This window comes from Caretta caretta, chromosome 14 (assembly GCF_965140235.1).
Source record: "Caretta caretta isolate rCarCar2 chromosome 14, rCarCar1.hap1, whole genome shotgun sequence".
Classification (NCBI taxonomy): domain Eukaryota; kingdom Metazoa; phylum Chordata; order Testudines; family Cheloniidae; genus Caretta; species Caretta caretta.
In genome coordinates this window covers 20,588,090-20,609,430 of record NC_134219.1, presented here as the reverse complement: position 1 = coordinate 20,609,430, position 21,341 = coordinate 20,588,090, and the positions used below count along the sequence as shown (strand labels likewise).

At 47.6% G+C, this 21,341-nt stretch overlaps 1 protein-coding gene and 1 non-coding gene across 3 annotated transcripts in view; one reads left to right on the top strand and one right to left on the bottom strand.

The window, feature by feature from the left end:
- Nucleotides 1-21,341, bottom strand: part of TRIM16 (tripartite motif containing 16) — a 113,952-nt gene that overhangs the window by 53,949 nt on the left and 38,662 nt on the right. The window lies entirely within an intron of this gene.
- Nucleotides 18,285-18,366, top strand: TRNAS-AGA (transfer RNA serine (anticodon AGA)). Its single transcript has one exon. It is a non-coding gene; the product is annotated as a tRNA-Ser (tRNA).

The window sequence follows — 21,341 nt, the reverse complement described above, 5'->3', positions numbered from 1 at the left end:
ATGTTGCAGATGTTCTGAAAATCAGACCCACAATGTCTCAAATTGGATGTTCGGAGTCAGTGGACACTTGAAAATTTAGGCCTACCAGACTTGCCCAGTTTCACACAGCTAATCAAGAAAGAAGAAAGCCAAGGAACATTGACTCTCATTCCCCCATGGTTCTTCCCTCATGTTGTTTTTTCTCCAGTACTTTCCTTCACAGGGAAGCTAATATAGCTGCACAATGCGGAAAATTCTCTCCTGCTCGGTGCAGAAGAGCGGCAAGGCATCAGGGGGCCAATTCTGAGAGCCCGTCCTGGTCCCAGCGGCTGAAAAGCTGTTGCCTGGCTGCTCTAAACTGTGCTGCTGTTGCAGGGTCCTTGAACCTGGACCAGAGGACGACTGCTTTAGCAGAGCAGACACCCTCTGGCTCTAGACATTGCCTCCTCCTGTCCTCAACATGCCCCCTATGCCAGGATGTCAAGATGGGGGCAGACACAGAGACCCACCAGTGGCACAGTGTTCCCCAGAAGTGAGTTCCCCTGGGCCATGGGAATTCTATTGAGCATTTTCAGCCAGATTAAAGCCTCCTTACATCAACTGAGCAGCGCAATGGAGCGGTAGAGAATCTGGCCAAATGGCTGAACCATCAAGGCCAAATTTTCAAAGAGTTCAGCCTCCATTAGATCCTCCATTTAGGATCTAATTATGGGCCAGATTTTCAGGTGATTTCAGTCCTGCAGCTCTGACTGTGACAGTGAGGGCCAGATTTTTAAAGAGCACAGCACACAGGGTGAAAACTGGGACCCTGGAACTAGCTGCTTGAGAGTATTAAGAGGAACAACTTGGAAACTGCAGCACTGAAAACAAAACACCTGCCTCTTCAGCAGGAGATGAGTGGGTAGGCGTCACCCAGCTATGACAGAGGCAATTACCCATTTGAATCACTGGACAATTTGTTTACTACAACAAACACTGCAGGGTAATCAAGCAACGGGGCTCTAATGCTGCCTACAAAACAGATTCAAGCTTCCTTTTGGGTTCATTATTTGGGGGGCTTATTTTACTTCCAAAAATTCTCCTCTCTGGTGCAGGGCATTTGTTGGTTTTGGCTTTCTACGTTCAAATGGTGAGGAGAGAGAAAAAAAAAAGAAAAGAGTGAAAAAACGAATTGCAAAAGTGGATGCTTTAAAAATGGAGACGGGTTGGTCTGAACTGCTCCCAGAGCCACAGCTAGGGACCTGAGACCTTCCAGAGGACAGGGTATGTAGGTTTTTCAGTCAGTCAGGTCCCCTTTCAGTCAGGAACGTAAATACCTGAAGTTTGTGACTCACCTAAGAATTTACAAGTCACATTCCTCTGCAGCCTCCTGTTCATTAAGCTCTGGCATGGCTGTCAGCCCTAGGATAGACACCCTTCCCTTGTGTACAACCCACTTCCTGGAACAGTCTGAGCCAGTTCAGGCACCCAGCAGGAACGACCCTTACCCTGTAGGTATGTGAGAGAACCTTTAGCCACAGAGCTCCATGGTCTAGTCTACATGCAATTTTTGTACCATTATCTCTACTTACTTCCTAGTTCTGGGAATAAGCTATAAGCACCTTTATTCCAGTAATAACTGCACTGCATCCACATTAAGGGGGATGTATTGCTTTAATTGAGGGCTTATCTACACAGACACTTTACAGCACTGCAACTTTCTCACTGAGGGGTGTGAAAAAACACCCCCGAGCGCAGAAAATTTCAGCACTGTAAAGTGACAGCGTAGACAGCGCACCAGCGCTGGGAGCTACTCCCCTCGTGGAGGTGGGTTTTTTAGAGAGCTGGGAGAGCTCTCTCCCAGGGCTGGTACCGCGACTACAGCACTGCCATTGCTAGTGAAGACATGCCCTTCGTCAGTTGCTAAGCCAGTTTCGCTGCAGTCATACAAAACCTGTGCATTAGACCAGCCCATAGTGCCTGATTCTCCGCAGCCCCGGCAACCTGTGGTGTCATTTACGTCAGTGGAAAAGCTAGGTGTAAAATACAACCATTCTGATTGGCTAGCATTTTACACCCACTCTGAACAGGTGCCAGTGATGACACATGCAGGAGAATCCAGTACAACCTGCTTTACCAGCAATTAAGCCTCACAGCACCTCTGAGGCAGGCAGAGCTCCATAGCACCTGTTCTACACAGGAATACATTGAGAGCACAGATAGCTTGTGATCTGCCCCAGGCCCCACAGAGAGAGCCAGGAAGAAAACCCAGCAGTCCTAACTACAGCAGCAGCATTAGGCTGCCTGTTCTCCCTTCTGTGATGTACCAGTAAGCAGCACTGGACTGGATTCAACACGTTGATAAAGACCTGACGTCAAAGTGAGATTGCCAAATCAGCTCAATGCTCATTGAGCACAGTGATTTCCCCCCCCCTTCCTTTAACATACAGACAGCAAGGGCATAGGTGCTGGAACTAGGGGTGTTGGCTTGAAGTGGTTTCCATCATATGCAGGGTTTACAGTTTGGTTCAATGGCTCTCAGCACCTCTGCTACACAAATTGTTCCAGCACCCCTGCGCAGGGGGATTTGTAAGAGTCTGGAAACCTCCCCCTAGCTAGTCTATCAGCATTTTCCACCGCCACTGCAAGACACAGACTGGATTCCATCTCCTAAATGCAGGAAGGACTGTATTTGAGCTCATGTTACTGAGCTGTTCCCAAGATGCCTGTTTGCAAAGCTAGCTGTAGGACATTTCCCCAGACCAGCCAGTAGGTGGGGATGAAAGAACAGCCCAAGTACTTGATCAAGCAGAGATTGTCTCGGTACAATCTGACTCTCCTCTGGTCTCCCACACAATGGATCAGACCTTTCAGGAGTTAATATGATATAATCCTGTTTCTCTGGCTGCCTATGTATCATCTGACAATCCAAGAGCCTGGGCATGGTTTAGAGACAACAGGGATTGTGCCCCTGGGCCTCAGGTCTCCATCCTTAGGGCGCTGAATCATAGGTGGTAGACTCTGAACTAGTTTTATCAGGTTATCCTGTGGTCCATTTCTCAATCCTCCTGCCAATCCAGGACTGATGAGACTCAAAAGGTTAAATCCTGGAACCAGTCTGCAGCTTGACTGGCCTGTGTGTTGGGGATCACCGGGGGAGCAGTCCTCTCGCTGTAGACCAGTTGCAGAGCTGCTGCGTCTCCCATGGCCAGTGTGTTCTCCCCTGCTGGGGAGAATGGCCAATGGATCCAGCTAGTCACAGATCCCCCAGCTCACCCATGCCTGCCCCCCAATCTCCCTTGTACCACTGGGGTGCATGGATTGCCAGTGGAACAGGGCTTTGTAGTAATGCAGACTTCCCAAAGTTGGTCTCTACCACGTCTATCCGTACCAGTCTCATTGGGAGAAGGCCCAAAATGGCGCGGACATAATTTAGCCCAGAAGGAAAGAGATTCAGACCTGGCACATCTGAGGCTACAGTGACAACTTCTGCAGCATCAAACATCTCTCCTGAACTGAGGGCTTCTCTGCCATGGATGATTTGCTGCGACAAATTCTCACCTGATGTTCTTACTTGGATAATTACCGTGAATCAGAGGATAAAAATGGCTAGGCCATGAGACTTTCCAACTGACCAAGGGACTTTACTCCGTCCCCGAGCTTTGCAATGTCAGGGACCCTCATTATACTGGACCGTAAAGCTTTCATGAAAACAAAAGTACAGTAACAAATACACACAGCACTAGCATGAGCATTCACACCAGAAGCCTGACTCCTAGGCCTTGTCTGCACCAGCAGGACTACAGTGACATAGCTGCACTTGTGCAAAGTTCAAACTTTGGTGTTAGGCACACTGCAAGTGGGTAAAAAGTGACTTGCCCTGGGTGCAACTCACCCCAGTTTGAAATCAAGCTGAACTCAACAAGTGCACCGTGTGCACGCCACTTTTCACAACAGCGTAGTTTGCCTTGCACTGGTTCAGCTACACCGCTGTAGTTACACCAGTGCAGAAAACTCTGATGTAGACATGGCCTCGAACTAGAGCGAACACTCATCCAAACAGGAAACAGAAACAATACCCCATGATTTACGGGTTTGCGTCCATTCAGACATTGAACGTTTAAAAAGCTCCAACAAGGCCTGAAATATGTAGAGCTCTGAAAACGGCTGTGGTGCATCACCCTCTTATACGCTCTGCTTTGAGATTTAATATGCAAGATGAAACCTCCATGTCCCTAGACACAAATGGAACAGTTCAGAGAAAGAATGTTCCCTGGAACTTTCGCTGCTCACCACATTCTCAACATATTCGCAACTTGAGAGCAACAAAACTAGTGAAGGCCGCAGCCAAAAGGTTCTAATCTTATAACAGCATGGGAGGGCTGGCTGCTGGCTGGCTGGGAGGCTTGCCAGTGGGCCTGTAGAATCTCCCTCCTCCATCCCATCAGTTCAAGTCCAGACTAGCTCCTTCATTAGCAAAAATGGTTATTAATATTTGTATTGCAGTCACTTCTAAAGGCCACGACCAGATTGGACCCCACTGTGCCAGGCACTTACAAACATAGTAAGTCGGTCTCTACCCAAATTTCAACCAGAATAGTTTTGGTTTTCAAATCAAACATTTGAGATTTGGTGGTTTTGTGTTTGAAAAAAATTTCAAAGAAAAATGTTGACGAACAATTTTTTAAAAAAACTCAATTTTTTCCCAGAGGGAAAAAAATTCCCAAGCAGTTCAAGTGGTTGTTTGTGGATGCTGCACTGGGACCCCTCAAAGAACACGGGCCTCTATAAAGCAGAAAACAACTTTTAGATTGTAAGTTCTTTGGGCCAGGGTCCATCATTCTGACAGGTTTAAGCAATTTGCACAACGTCACAAGGAGTTTGTAGAAGAGTTGGGAAAAGAATCCAAGAGCAGAGCTGTACAAACAACAGATGTTTCAGTTTGCCAGCAGTTCCAAAAAATTAAATTAAAAAAAAAATTCCTTTAGGTTGAATCAAACATTTTTCAAAAATTTTGGTGAACTGAAAAGTCAGAAGGAATTTGTTTTGGGTCAAACAAAAGGTTTTATTTAGATTTTGAGCATTATTAACAAAATTAAAAAAAATGTGAAGGAATTTTCAAAAGGAAAAGTCATTTTGGTGTTGCTGAATCTGCATTTTTCACCAAAAAAAGTTTTGGTTGAAAAAAAGTTCACTCAGCTCTTCAAGAGTCCTGACAAGATCCCCAGGCTCTTGCTGTAACCACTGGGCTTCCATGGACTCTCTCTGTAGACCCAGGGTGCTGGAACAATGTTTATAGTGGGGATACTGAGAGCCATTGAACCAAACTGTAAACCCTGTCTATGATGGAAACCACTTCAAGCCAGGGAGTGCGGTAGTACCCCCCGCACAGTGAGGTCCATCACCTATGCTGTAGACTCTGATTACTTGATAGACAGATGGATGCCTCCTGCGCTCCAATGTCAGTGATTTTCTGGTGTGTTACAATAGCCCTGACTTCTAGAACACTCATTTGAGTGGACACAGTAAGAGGCAGTATTTTAAGTTAGCTTTGCAGAAAACATTTGCTTGAAACCGGATCCTGTGTGAAACTCTTGATCTCCCCTTTGCTTTCAGAGCTCGGGGGGCGGGGGGAGGAGAGATAATAAATATATATATTTTTAATTCTGCTGCAAATGCCAGCTGCGCAGCTCTGGGGTGCATTGTGGTTCAGCTGCACAAAGCCAAAGTGTGATTCAGAAGCTGACAGCCTCTTTCTCTGCACCACACCCTAGGAGCTCAGAAGCTAGAATTGGGCCAGAGCTCTTGGATCAGACCCAGGGCACAAAACCACATCTCCCATGTGTCTCTGTCGGGGAGCTGGCCCACACGCATGATGTCCTAGTGACTCAGCCTGTGCAGAAATCACTGGCCTTTGCACACAATGGGGAGGACTCTCAAAAGCACATTGATGCGTCTCTCTCCCCTTGCAGCTATTAAAGGGCCACGCATGGCTCCCGCTCAGGTGTCAGAGGCCAGCCTCCCCCATGGCACTAATCACACTGGTAATGAATGGGGGTCGCATGGGGATGAATACAGATGCAAACAAAATATTTGAGAACCAAGGGCCTGATCCTTCCAGACGCTGAGCACTTCCTGAAAGCTCAGGACTGAGACCAAGGTTAAGTGACATTTGCCTGGCACATGATGCTGTAGCTAAACCCTCAGGGAGCCATCCTTAAAACTACACTGCTCATGTTCCTTTAAGATATTGCTAATCTTTGCAGCCTCAGTTTCCCTTTAGTCCTCCCTTGGTCCGTTCTGTACCAGTCTGGTTAGTCTCCCCTCGGTAGACTGGCACCTGTTGGGAGTCCCCTGGCCCTGACTGGGCAAAGAAATAATTCAAACCCCCTGAATGCAAAGGCCATCCCACCCCTGCACTCTGTTTAAAGGGTCATCAGTACTAAGTCAGAGCGCACCAGCACTATCTTCCAAATAGCGTTTCAGGGCAACATCACCTCTAACCTTTCCACTGGGAACCAGAGGAAGGCATCTTGTTGGAGTTCTGTGGAGTATAGCATCACACAGCTGCTGCTCTCTGTTTGAGCTAGTTACCAGCAAGCCCTGCTATGTGATTTATTCAGTCTAATTAATTTCTCCTTCCCCCCAGGGCTGACTTCCTCCACGACCCAAGACACAAAAGGCTCCTCTGATTTACTAAGTTTGCCACAGAACGGTCTGTTTGAGTGGCCATCTTCTCTTGTGCAAGAGCGGCACTGTGTCCCTTTGCAGAAAGGTGGGTCAGCTTATCTGCCCCAGTTCCCTACAGGACAAATGGGTATTAAAAACACAGATCTTTGCCCCTCCATTGAGATCAGGGCGGATAAAACCCAGCATATGGGGAACTGAGAGAATGGCCAAATTGAACTCTTGCCCCTCTGTGAGCTTTGTGGGTGTTTGTCTGTTGTTGTGTTTTACTTTTAACACTATTAATTATGGAAACTGAAAGGGTTTTGTTTTCCATCTGATTTACTTTCCCTCCCCCTACTTTAGTGGGTGTGTCTCCTTTCTGTGCCTCACTCAGCATGGTTGCTTTTACTCCTGCTGCTATTGTTCATCCTCTAAAGTATTTGCAACTTGCCAGACTCTACAGATGGGGAAACTGAGTCAAAAGAACAGAAGGCCAACATTTTCATTGTCAGCCATTGATTTGGGGTGCCCAGCATGAGACCCTTTGGGCCTGGTTCTTCATCAGCGCTAAACACCCCTGACGCCAGCAGTAGTCAGTGGGAGCTGCAGGTATGCAGCGGCTCCAAAAAGGCAGGCCCAAGTTATCTCAGAGTATGTACCCAAAATCAGCAGCCACATTTTACAGTTTGGGTCTGAGTGACTTGCTTGGGGAGCACTTTGGTTTAGTGCATGAAGCACATGGCTAGCAGGCAGGAGACCTGGGTTGCAGTGCTGATTTAGACATTTAGGCCCAGATCCTCAAAGGTATTTAGGCTCCTAACTTCCATTGAAATGAATGGGAGTTAGGCACCAAAATATCTTTGAGGATTTGGGCCTAACTCAATATGGAGCCCTGGGCAAGTCACTTAACATTCCTGTGCATCAGTTTTCTCACCAGTGAAATGAGGATCAGGATATCTGATCACCTCAAGAGGCCTATTAAGAGGCCTAACTAAATACCATTTGCAGGGCAGTGAAAAAGGAGCAAACAGAACTCCAGACCTTCCTGGTTTCTAGTGCTCATTGCTATAGGCCAGGAGAGAAGAATAAGAGTAGGAGGTATTTTAGTAGAGACCCCCCAACCACTATATCAGAACCATGTACTTCTTAGGAGCTCCCCAGGCTGTTTCTTCTCCCTTTGGAGCTCCTAAAACGCCTCTGTATGCAGCCATATTTAAGTTGGCATGGCAGATGCATGCACTCATTGCCCACGTGCATGCATCACAGGTCATTCATGGCCCCGATGCAGACTTTGAATATGTATAATGGTATTAATAACAAAACAAGCCTCTCTAAACTAGTTACAAGAACAAGAACTCATCAAATCTAACATATTAAGAGTTTGGAGTTGCAAAGTGAAGTTACTTTGGAGACTTGATGAGCCAAACAAAAGGTATCGCAGAAATGAAACCCAGCTCAATGACTGGGCCTCACAAGCCTCCTAAATGCCCAGTCCAGTTCACACCAAGCCTTCCAGAAAATATCTAGCCTTGGCTTTGATCACACTTGTCAGTTTGCTTTTGGCAACGTTGGAGGGGATCAAAATCCATTTTACAAAGAGAAGCAAACTACAGAGAGACTAACATCCCTCTATATATGCACTGAACAGGACCCGCTGGTATGTCCTCAGGATTTGAATGGTGTTACAGGGTGGTGATGCATTAGGGGAAACATTCCAGGCATGTTGTTTTTATCAGCTTTATGGAAAGCCAACATTTCATCCTCACAAACAAATGGTAGGCAGCAGTTTCAATCCAGCCCTGGTCAGTAATAACCAAAAGCTGTTCCCATCTGCTGGCAGCTAGATAACCTGGCCTGAGCGCTGTTCCCAGGGGAGGAGGGTCCCACATCACAAAAACCATCACCAGGAGTAGACAACCCTTCTTAGCCGGCCGAGGGCTGAATTAGGAAACCAAGCTGCTCAGAGGCAGCACAAGTCAGTGGATTTCGCAGAGAACTGGGACTCAGAGCTGGGTTCCATTCCATCCCCACTCACCTACTGTGTGATCTTCTGTTTCCGCTCTCACTCTTTGTCCATCTTGTGTATTTAGATCATAAAAACGATGGGGCAAGGCCTGCCTCTCACTCTTATTTGTGCAGCCCCCAGCACAATGGGGCACCTCCAGGCCCAGACTGAGGGGTTCCTTGCAAGGCAGCACCTGTCTGCACAAGCAGTGTTCTGCATGTAGAAGATTACTGGTTCAAGAGTGCTCAGCCCAACAGCATGCACCAGCGCTAAGAATCATGATCAGATTTTCAGATTATAGAACCATCCCCCCAGCACCTTCCATCAAATTACAATTGGGAGGGTCCTCTTTGCAACACTCACTGCAAAAGACTCTCTTTCCATTGGTTCCAACTCTCTAGGGCCCTGTCTACACTTCGTGTTTCGTGAAAGTCTCCCACCATTGTTGTAGCACAAGGGCCATCTCACTAATTCCAGCAACACAGGGAGTGCTAGCATAGTACACCCACCAGCCTGCTAGCTAGATGTCACATGCAGCCCCGGCCTAGCTGCACTGGTGCAATGGTGGGGGAAGATTTTCACAACAAGCTCAGTGTGGACACAGCCAAGGAGGCTAGATTCCTGTGGGAGAACTGGAGCCAGTGCTGTTTACAGCTCTCAGGTGTTCCAGTGTAAACACTGCAAGCTGTCAGCAAACTGCCTGGCAGCAAAGCAAGGGATTTGGCCGGGTGGGTGTGAAAGAGTGTGTCACAGGCCATGAGATTAACAACTTCACCTAGGCTAGAGATTTGAGGGGAGGAAAGGTTTCTGATTTATTAGGGCTTGCTGAGCACGACTAGATGCCTGTTTCTAACAGCAGCGTTCCCTCACTCCTTGTTGTCAGAGCTATAAATAGCTACATTCACTAGGGAACCACATACTATTATCCATAAAACAACTCACCCAGGAAGTCTGGCCTGGCTGTAGGGATCCTTATCTCAGACACGGGGCAACAGAAAAACATTACTGCATCAGCAAAGAATTCAGTTGTTTGATATTGCATGTAGCATGCTTGGTGGGGAAATAAACATGGAAGAGGCTTTATGAAGTAAAGATTAAAAATATCATCATTAGAGCTGAATGAATTGTTAATTTTTCAGTTTGGTGGCTAAACCAAAAAAATTGATTTTACTTTTCATATTTTCTCATCAAAATGAAAAAGTGAAAACATTTCATTTGGGTCAAATGAAACATTTTGACATTTCCAAAACAAAAAAAAATTTTGGCTGAAACTATTCACTGACTTCAACCCGAATTCACAAACAGTTTTGGTGTCCTGAGAAATGCATTTCTGGCAAGCTTACTATTCACCGGATATTTTTTGCCCACCTCTAACGATCACTGTCACCAGGACTGTCCCTCTGCTGGAAGGGTTGCATTGATTCCCCTTTCCCAACAGGTAAGAGGCATCATCACTGAGCAAGAGGAACAGAAATTGCCACCGCTGCAGAATTCCCAACCCGTAGCAGCTCAGAGAACTCAAAGCAAGGTCTGAGATTCCAAGCATGGCTCTCCTATTTGGTCAGGGCACAGAGCTTCGAGGCTGCCCAGCCAACCCTTTGCTTTTAAACGTATGCACCCCAATTGTCTGGTGTTTGCCTTCAGACACCTCAGAGGGCTGGGGCCTTGCTAGCTCAGAGTCCAGGTTCTCTCTCTCCCCATCACCCACCCCAAAAGCTGCATTCATCAGGGGCTGTATGGTTCTGCCAGTGACCATGGAGAAACTTGCAGGTGTGGGGGTGGGGCGCTGACATTCTTGGCAGAAGGATCCAGGACTCCTTCCAGGAATCAAGTGGACCAGAACACCTTTCAAATCTCACTCCTTTCCAGTAACCTTCTCATGACAATGACCCAGAGGAATGACTCAGTGACAAACTGCAAGGGGAAACCCATGCCTAAGCTGCAGTGTCATACTTTTAAGCCTGTTTTCCCTTGCTAACGGCTTTACCAGCAGCCGTACATTTCATCAGACCTAGCTTTGATGGCCTCCCTTTCCTATCCAATACCTGCTATTCTAAATGTAACAGGAAGCCAGACAGGGCACTGAAAGCTAAAGCAAGGCAGCTGCATGTTTGCAACATGAGTGCCTTCATTGCAGGCCAGCCACACAGAAGCTAAACGCCCCTTTTCATTGCACTAGTCAGCTGGCGGCATCAGTGGCTGTAGATTCACTGTGCTGGAGGCACTGGGAAGAGGGAGGGGTTTGCCAGGCACAGAGTGGAGAGCCATGTTGAACACAATGAGCAGGAAGCAACTTGGAGCAGTGGTTCTCAACCAGGGGTACATGTATCCCTGGGGGTACACAGCGGTCTTCCAGGGGGTACATCAACTCATCTAGATAGTTGCCTAGTTTTACAACAGGCTACATAAAAAGCACTAGTGAAGTCAGTACAAACTAAAATTTCATACAGACAATGACTTGTTTATACTGCTCAATATACTATACACTGAAATGTAAGTACAAAATTTATATTTTAGCTGATTTATTTTATAATTATATGGTAAAAATGAGAACTTAAGCAATTTGTCAGAAATAGCATGCTGGGACACTTTTTGTATTTTTATGTCTGATTTTTAAGCAAGTAATTTTTAAGTGAGGTGAAACTTGGGGATACGCAAGACAAATCAGATTCCTGAAAGGGATACAATAGTCTGGAAAGGTTGAGAGCCACTGACTTAAAACACCTTGGTCAGTCCCCTTTCACTCACCCCAGCGATCTCTGGCCCAGGTCAATTATTTCCATTTGATAATGCGATGAAAGATGAAAGGATGGGGCAAGGACTCGTCCACTGAGAGGCCAAATTCATTCAGGCAGAAAGACCCAGTTCAAAGGGTCATTATTTCTAGTCTGTTGCATTAGATGCCTATGCTTCTGCATCAGCTCAGCTCCCAGGGGCTTCGTAATGAATTTCTGGTCAGGTGACTGTCTTGCGGTAAAGCCCATACAGCTGGGTAGGTGGGCTGAACTGTCCCGTACATAGCCGATTTAATTAGCGTCAGTGACCAGGGCAGGCATTTGGTGCAGAAAACTAAGGCATTCCAGGGCATCATAACTGGTACTGCCCTCCAGACATGCCCAACAAACAAGTGGGTGGAGTAGCCTTTGCTCTGGGGTTAAGGCACTGACTGCACTGGGACTCAGGAGGGCTGGGTTCAATTCCTGGCTCAGACACGGACTTTCTGCGTGACCTGGGGCAAGCCACTGAGGGTCTGACAACACTGCACTCGGTACAGCTCAGGTAGGCCTGCTCAAGTTCGCTCACTTTAAAATAGCAGTGTAGCCAAGACAAGCCACTGAGGGCCTTAAGCAGGACGGTCACAGAGTGGCTAGCCTGTGCTGCTATAGGCAGCTATTGTTAGCGAGTTAGTTAGTACATCTACCCACGCTGCAATCGCACCTGCTGAGTGCTGTGTAGATGTGCCCTGTCTCTCTGCGTGCGTCAGTTCCCATCTACAAAATGGGAATAATACTTCCTTCCTCCTCCCCACTGTCCATTTAGGCTATACACTCTTTGGGACAGAAGCAGTCTCCTCCAATGTGAACGGATAACATCTCACAGGGTGAAACCCGATCTCAACTGGGGCCTCAAAGAGTTATACATGTACAAACAATCATATTCCCATTGCTCACAACTCTCAGCCAGCTCTCCTTTTATATTTGTTTGCACTTATAACACCTTCCAGACCTAGAGATTTATCTGGGTGGCACTCAATCTGCAAGGAGGCTATGTCCCTTTGGGATTTGCCATGATCACAGTGCTGTGTTTGAGTTCACCTTTGGCTATGCTGGAACGGGGGGTCCTGCCCTGGTCCTTCACAGTGGGCCACGGGCATCAATTTAGTTTGCCCTCCTTTTGTTGTCACAGTTTCAGAGTAACTGCACCGTACTCCCCCTCCATGGGCCCTTGAGGACACCTACTTAAGGCTTCGGTGGAGATGCACATCTCTCTCACTCTTAACTGGGGGCTTTCATAGAATCATAGAATATCAGGGTTGGAAGGGACTTCAGGAGGTCATCTAGTCTAACCCCCTGCTCAAAGCAGGACCAATCCCCAACTAAATCATCCCAGCCAGGGCTTTGTCAAGCCTGACCTTAAAAACTTCTAAGGAAGGAGATTCCACCACCTCCCTAGGTAATGCATTCCAGTGTTTCACCACCCTCCTAGTGAAAAAGTTTTTCATAATAGCCAACCTAAACCTCCCCCACTGCAACTTGAGACCATTACTCCTCATTCTGTCATCTGCTACCACTGAGAACAGTCTAGATCCATCCTCTTTGGAACCCCCTTTCAGGTAGTTGAAAGCAGCTATCAAATCCCCCCTCATTCTTCTCTTCCCCAGACTAAACAATCCCAGTTCCCTCAGCTTCTCCTCATAAGTCATGTGTTCCAGTCCCCTAATCATTTTTGTTGCCCTCCACTGGACTCTTTCCAATTTTTCCACATCCTTCTTGTAGTGTGGGACCCAAAACTGGACACAGTACTCCAGATGACGCCTCACCAATGTTGAATAGAGGGGAACGATCACGTCTCTCGATCTGCTGGCAATGCCCCTACTTATACATCCCAAAATGCCATTGGCCTTCTTGGCAACAAGGGCACACTCATATCCAGCTTCTCGTCCACTGTAACCCCTAGGTCCTTTTCTGCAGAACTGCTGCCGAGCCATTCGGTCCCTAGTCTGTAACGGTGCATGGGTGCAAGGACTCTGCACTTGTCCTTGTTGAACCTCATCAGATTTCTTTTGACCCAATCCTCCAATTTGTCTAGGTCCCTCTGTATCCTATCCCTACCCTCCAGTGTATCTACCTCTCCTCCCAGTTTAGTGTCATCTGCAAATTTGCTGAGGGTGCAATCCACACCATCCTCCAGATCATTTATGAAGATACTGAACAAAACCAGCCCCAGGACCAACCCTTGGGGCACTCCACTTGATACCGGCTGCCAACTAGACATGGAGCCATTGATCACTACCCATTGAGCCCGACAATCTAGCCAGCTTTCTATCCACCTTATAGTCCATTCATCCAGCCCATACTTCTTTAACTTGCTGGCAAGAATACTGCGGGAGACTGTGTCAAAAGCTTTGCTAAAGTCAAGGAACAACATGTCCACTGCTTTCCCCTCATCCACAGAGGCTGTACACTGCCTTACACTGCGATATTCCCAGCACCTGCTCTTTGCTTTCTCTCAGAGGGCTACCAACAGCATAGGCCAGCAGCTACAAGCTACCAGCTTTTTTTTAAGCAAGCACATTTATTCCTAAGGTGAAAGCTTTACAGAGAAAACATGTTAAAAAAAAAATCAATAGACATTCCTATATGCATGCTAAAGCTTACTAGAAGTCACCCATCAGTTTGATGGGGCCCTACCAGGTGAAAGACTTTCCAGCACTTCTGCAAGGGTTGGGGCCCTTGGACAGCGGCTCCTGTCCATTTGCTGGATCCGAAAAAAGGTCCCGAGTCAGTTTAAATGCAGCCTTCTAATGCCAAAAGCCCTTTCTTGGTCTCCGTAGTCACTGGAAATCCAGTCTGAACCAGAATATGCAAACTTCCCCAGAGAATGGTACTTCTCCGGAGGTGTTTACAATGCGAGTGATTGACATAATCACTCCCCACTGTTTTAACTCCTGACAGAGCTGTGGTTACCCTCCCACATCGGTAAAACACAATAATACATACAAGTCCACAGTGATATGTAAACCTCATACAATATGTTCCCCCAAACATACCGCAGACAGTTGCAAAATTGTGACAGATCTGCAGCACGGGAGACTACAACTCCCATCAGCCCTCTTGGTTGCAGAGAAAAAGCTTGAAAATGGGACCCAAGAGAGTACCCTAAAGGCTCAATAAACAGAAGGTAATTAAAAAGAACCATGTTTTAAATCTCATGATTTTTTAAGCCAAATATCCAGGATTGGGGGGAGGGGAAGGGTGACTGATGCTTTTTGAACACTTGTCATTAGCAGTATTGCAGCTGGGTTTAACTTCATCAGGTAAAGCCATGCGAAGCTTGGTAGCTTCCAAGAACAAAGGCTTGGGTGAATTTTGTTTAATTTCTGCTTGTTCAGGTTTACACCCCCCGCCTCCCCGAGTTTCACAGACCAGGAGCCACCCAAGGTAAGCCCGTGCCGCAACCCCGAGCCCCCCCCCCCCAAACTCGGAGCCTCCTCCTGCATTCCAAACCCCTCATCCCCCGCCCCAGCCCAGAGCCTGCACCCCCAGCCCAGAGCCCATACCCAGTCCTGCACCCCAACCCTTTGCCCCAGCCTAGAGCCCCCTCCCACACCTTGAACCCCTCATCCCTGGCCCCACCCCAGAGCCCACACCCCCAGCCCAGAGCCTGTACTGCCTCCTGCACCCCAACTCCCTGCCTCAACCCGCAGCCCCTCACACAGTTCAAATCCCTTGGCGCCACACCCCGAGCCTGAAGCCCCCTCCTGCGCTCCAAACCCCTCATCCCTAGCCCCAGCCCAGACCCCACACCCCCAGCCCAGAACCCATACGCCCTCCCAGACCCCAACCCCCTGCCTCAACCCACAGCCCCCTTATAGAATCATAGAAGATTAGGGTTGGAAGAGACCTCAGGAGGTCATCTAGCCCAACCCCCTGCTCAAAGGAAAACCAACCCCAACTAAATTACTCCAAATCATTCTTGCACTCCGAATCCCTCAGCCCCACCCCCCAACCTGGAGCCACCTCCTGTACCCCAAACCCCTCATCCCCAGCCCCACCCCAGAGCCCGCACCCCTATGTGGAGCCCTCAGCCGTTCCCGCACCCCAACCCCCTGCCCCAGCCCAGTCATGGTGAGTGACGGTGGGGGAGAGTGAGCCACTGAGGGAGGGGGAATGTCGTGAATGGGGGGGCAGGGCCTCAGGGAAGAGGTGGGACTAGGGTATTTGGTTTTGTGCGATTAGAAAGTTGACAACCCTACAGCCCCTGGCAGCCTCCATCAGCTCTGTTCCCCTCCTGGAGCAGCAGCCATAGAGCCCCTTGTTCCAGGGACCCACCACAGGAGTTAGCTCCACTCCACTGTGGCTTTCTCCCCAGGGCTCAGCCTCTCTCAGTCTTTCCTCCTTCCAGCAGCCCTTTATAGGCCCAGATGTTGCCCAGCCCTCTTGAATTGGCTGAACTGGGCTCACCTGCTCCAGTCCAGGGGCACTGGGTTCAGTCAATCCACAGAGACCAGCTACCCTGTGGCAGGCCACCATTAACATTATCTGAGCAGTGCTATTATCCCCATTTTGGAGGTGGGCAACTGAGGCACAGAGAAACTAAGGCCCAGATCCACAAGGAGTCTTAGGCACTATGATCCACAAAACTGCCAACAAACCCTATAGGCACCTAAACTCACTTGCCATGCCAGAGAGCAAGTGAGAATGACTCCGCAGTCCAGCGGTTAGGGCACCAACATGGGAGACCCAGGCTCCAGTCCCCCTGCTCCAATCACTCTTCCATTATTTATCCACAGTGGGACAGCTTCATAGGAGAGGGTGAGGGAGCCCCACATCAGACTATCCCATACTCTGTGGTGAGAGCTCTCTCCTGAGAGGTGAGAGAACCCTGTTCAAATCCTTTCTCCCACTCTGGCAGAAATGGGCGGGGGAACTGAACCTGAGTCTCCCACATCCCAGGCAAAGGCTTTAACCACTAAGCTAAAAGTTACAAGGTAGGTGGCAGCAGCACCACCACCTCCTCCTGCTGCTCTTATGTGTGGAATGTGGTTGGTGCCAAACTCATTCCCTCCAGAAGTGGCTTAGGTGCCTAAGCTGCCTTGCTCCAGGTTCCCGTTCATGGATCGCTAAGTACAGATGGCTGCCTCTCTGCAGCCTGGACTTTGGTGCCTGTCTCTGAGATAGGGGCCGGGGTTAGCACACACACCTGCCATTAGCATATCCCATTGGCTAGCTGAGGTGGCTCCTCGCCTCGCATGCTGGCTTGGGTGGATCACATTCTTAAGCGCCTCTCTCCCCCCTGTCCATTGTATAGGGCACTTAGGGGCCTAACTCAGCTTTGTGGATTGTGCGGTTGTCCCTGTGGTTTTCTAGGTGCTAGGACACTCAATGTTGCAACATTTGTTAACAATGTTAAGTCCCTTTGTGGATCCCACCCTAAGTGATTTGCCCAAGGTCACACAAGTAGACTATGGCAGAGGAAGCAAACCCAGGTTTCCTGTGTCCCAGGCTAGCACCTTAACCACTGGACCTTCATTCCTCCAGCAAGCTTATATAGAGATCTTTGGATAAAGAATATTATAGAAGTGCCGAGAGTTATAATTATAACTATGCTGGTCCCCATTGCTACTCTCCAAGGTCAGGGAAACTCTTAAAGAAATGATGGCCTCCCCCTCCTTTCCCATTTCTCCTCACTGAGCTCAGAGACATGGGCCGGGCTAGCGGCTCCTCAGCACCACAACACCCTCCAGAACCCCACGCAGTCTGTTAGCTAATCACAGAGCACTTCAGCCCCAACACATTACATGGGGATGAATCACTCACTGACCTCTGCCTTCTGGAGTGTTCAGTTTCTTCTAATTTTATGGGCTGTATCAACTGGGTTATTGAATCCAGATGTCTGCAAAATGTGACCGCAAAGCAGAGAAACCCAGAAGGAGTGGAGTCAGTGGCAGGAATCGGAGCTGGTAATCCATTTTTCATAAACAAACAATGGCCTAGGAGGAAGAGAGCCACCTAGTCTCCCCACTCACTACCCACTCACTACCTTGGATCCTGAAGGAGCAAGCAGCAGGTTATTATCCCCCCAAGCAATTCCAGATTTCTCACAATAACTATCTTGTCCACTCATCCTTTCCGAACAACTCAAACACTGGAGGCATAAGCCGCATGGTTATTCTCAGGCTCAGACTGTGATGGCTCCCCCCTGGATGATGTCCTGAAATGGCAGCAGTACAAGTGTGGACCCAGCTTGGCTTTGGTGCTTCATTAGGGGCATCAAACCTTCTACGGGAACAGCAAGTGGGCAGGAACAGAGCCTCAGGGTTCTTGAGTTGTCTCCTTCTGTACAACTGAATCATGGCACGAGTTGGCCAGTGACTGGTATCAGCTGACAAGCTCTAGCAGGAATACATGGTTCCGGTAGAAATGCAGCTGGGTAGGAGACAACCGCTGTGTAGTTGTCGCAGGGAGCCAAGCATTAATACACTCAAGCCCTACTTAAAACTACAAATAAAAGCATGTTTGTGACCCCTTTACAACATGGTTGTCCCCAGATACGGGCCAAATGTGGCACCATCTTTGTAGCATACATGGGATCTTGACTATGTCCCTGACCCATCCTAAAGCCTTGGAGAATCAAAGGATCTATTGTGGTTCAGGGACATGGTTAAGGTCCTGTCTACATGACAAAATTAAGCCATGCTTTACCTGTGTCAGGAATGACTGCTGTAACCGAGTCTCCAGTAGAAGTGTATTTACAATGTAACGTAAAGAACTAACTGCTTTGCTGTTCTGAAACATGGTGCTTGACTGCTGTTTGGATTCTGATTGGTAACTTTTTTTAATATAAGGACAGAACACTATTTCACTCTGGCCCTTGTTTAAGGCAGCAAAATTACTTGAAAAATATAGCACAAATTTTGATGGGGCTCACAGCTGTGATGGCCGAGTGGTTAAGGTGTTGGACTAGAAATCCAATAGGGTTTCCCTGCACAGGTTCAAATCCTACTCACAGCAAGGCCATACTTGCTAACCAGGGCAATACATCTCTACAGACCCCTGAGATGCTCTCAATACACTCCCCACCCCAAGTAAACCCAGTTCTGCTCCTTGCATAGAAATGCCTGGGATGGTGCCTCACGCTGTGTCCCTGAGGTCCGAGGCAAACTCTCAGCTCCCGAAGCCTCTGCCACTCACCTTGGGGGGAGGGATAGCACAGTGGTTTGAGCATTGGCCTGCTAAACCCGGGGTTGTGAGTTCAATCCTTGAGGGGGCCATTTGGGATCTGGGGCAAAAATTGGGGATTGGTCCTGCTTTGAGCAGGGGGTTGGACTAGATGACCTCCTGAGGTCCCTTCCAACCCTGGTATTCTATGCTATGTCTGTAACAGTCGCCCCTAGGAGCTCCAGTCAAAGATCAGAACCCCACGGAGCTAGGTATGGTCAAGTAACAAAGAGGGGCCCCCACTCCAGAGAGTGCACAATCTAGGTATCAGACAGGAGGAAGCAAATGGACGAGAGGCAAACGGGTGCGAGGCTGAGATAATAAAACAGCATGAAAGAAGACGTCTCAGCTCCCCTCTTGTCCAGCCTAAAACAGTGTTATTTAAAAGGGCCAGTACTTGGCACTGTGACGATCTGAATGGGAATGCATGTACAGGGAAAGTTGAAAAGTTCCTGGCTGGGTGCACCCCAACAAAGGCTCCTATGGGGGAGGAACAGAGAGGGTACAAGAAAGGTAGGACTGAGGGAGGGAAAAACACTTATTTTTTAAATAGATCCCTGTCCTTTCCCTTTTCTGAAGCTTTGGCATGATGAGCTGCTCTGAGACTATCTTAGCTGGGGATTTCAAAGAACTGTCTACAGATTCCATGTCCCCTGAGAGGGGATTTTTCATCTCATACATCACTGACAACTTTCCACAGGGATGCCAGAAAGCCTGCACAGGCTGTTTTTATACTGAGGACAGAAGGAGCTTCAGGAACACTGCAGGCTGCATGTAGGAAAGGAGTTGTAATAATTAGGCCTCCAAGTTTACCCTAATTGTGAGCTCAACTGTAAAGAGTAAATGTAAGTTCATAAGATGTCACATTAACCAATAATACGTTAATAGGAAAAGGTGCACAAGTGAGACAAAAGGACTAAATTAGTCCAAACAAAAAGGCCTATTGATGTAACTCAAGGACTGTGTTAAAATCATGCCCAATAAACAAAAAGGAGCAGAGGACCAGAATCAATTAATCAAAATTGGTGTGTCAAAATTGATGGACAAACTAATAATGGGATGGGCTATTCTGCCTTTTGGGGTCCTTCAAGAAAGAAACTTTGGGAGAAAAATTGGCTACTGGAGCAAACTTCACTCATCTCCTAGGGCCCAGAGCCTTTGTCACCATGATCCTGAGATATGTCCTCATCAGACAGGGCATTGCCACCTTAACCGGCTCCAGCCAAATCCCAACCACCACTTGGGATGAAACAGGATTAGACTTTAACAACAATGATAGCTCCCACCCATTTCAACTTGCTTCTCTTTTCCCCAAAAAGGACAATTATCTTTTATACCAATCTAAGACCGTCAAACCCAGGGGGGTTTCTAAAAAACAAAACAAAACTCTACAACTAATGGGTTTGTCCTCTCGTTTTCACACACACCCCTTTTCAGTGGTAGAATGGAAAAAGGAAAAAACAAAAGGGGGAAGGAAAACCCCAAAAAGCCAAAAAAAAATTAAATGCCTATAGGAGTTTTTGTGAAAACATTCAAACAAATAACAAAATATTCATTTTCAAAATCTGGAGCATGAAAATAACTTCAAGAAGTGCCGACATTTTGGGGAATTTTCTTTTTCAGTTTCTCAGCCAGCTCTACTGATGTGTAAGCCCCACAGGGGATATTCACCCCTGTGCAGACACAAGGCCTATGCACCACTGCAACCCTGGTGGCTTAAGTGGGATGAAAGTGAGGCATAACACTTGGGGCTGGCTCGCTGTACAAGGGTGAATTTCCCATGTGAAGCTCCTTTTCAATTTGTTGTGCAACCGCTATGCAATGTTATAACACCAGCCATCCAAACTGTACGTCAAGGAGGAGTGTCTCAGGGTAAGAACCTGTTAAATTGCTAACTTTGCATTCCAGTTCATTCAGCACTTGCTGCTCAGAGCAAATGTAAGTTGCCTTGTGGTAGATGAGCCCACAAGATGTTTCTCATTTTCTGTCCAGTCCTTGGAAAGAATAAAGCACAGTATGAAAAAAATAAGGAACAATATGAGATACAAGCTTTGCGTTCGTACTGGAGCTCATTTTATTGTACCTGGGTGGCTGAATCGTTACTGCGCTTGGCTTTTCCTTTGGCTACCTCTGCATTGTAATAATGTCCCATTGTACTGGAAACTCAAATTGTGATTTAAGACGAACTTTGTATCTGAGCCCATAACTCTTGTGCAACAGCAGCGTGTGCATCAAGAAATGTTCTGAGGACACGAAGGGGGATAAGTTTTACATATGCATGTCTTCATGCCAAGGTTCAGCCTGATGTGAATTGAAACAGCTGACTTCTAACACCCCCTCAAAAACCAGAGCTTATTGGAAGGGAATCCCTGCCAGAAGAGAAACTATAGCAACCGCTGCAATAAAATAACATTTCTGCATACAGCTATTTTTACATAGCAGTGCCACTCCTGGCATGACAGTTTAGAGCACCTTTCTGAGCTTTGCTGCCAGGCTTAGCTGGATATCATAGTAGAGAGACAAGGTGAGTTAAGTAATCTCTTCTGTTGGTGACAGAGACAAGATTTCAAGTTTATACAGAGCTCTTCCTCAGGTCTGGGATATGTACCTCTGTGTACCTTGAAAGCTTGTTTCTCTCACCAACACAAGTTGGTCCAATAAAAGATATTACCTCACCCTCCTTGTCTTCCTAATATCCTGAGGCCAAAATGGCTACAATAACACTACATACAACAATGGATAGTATCATAGTAGTCAGAGGCAGAAGA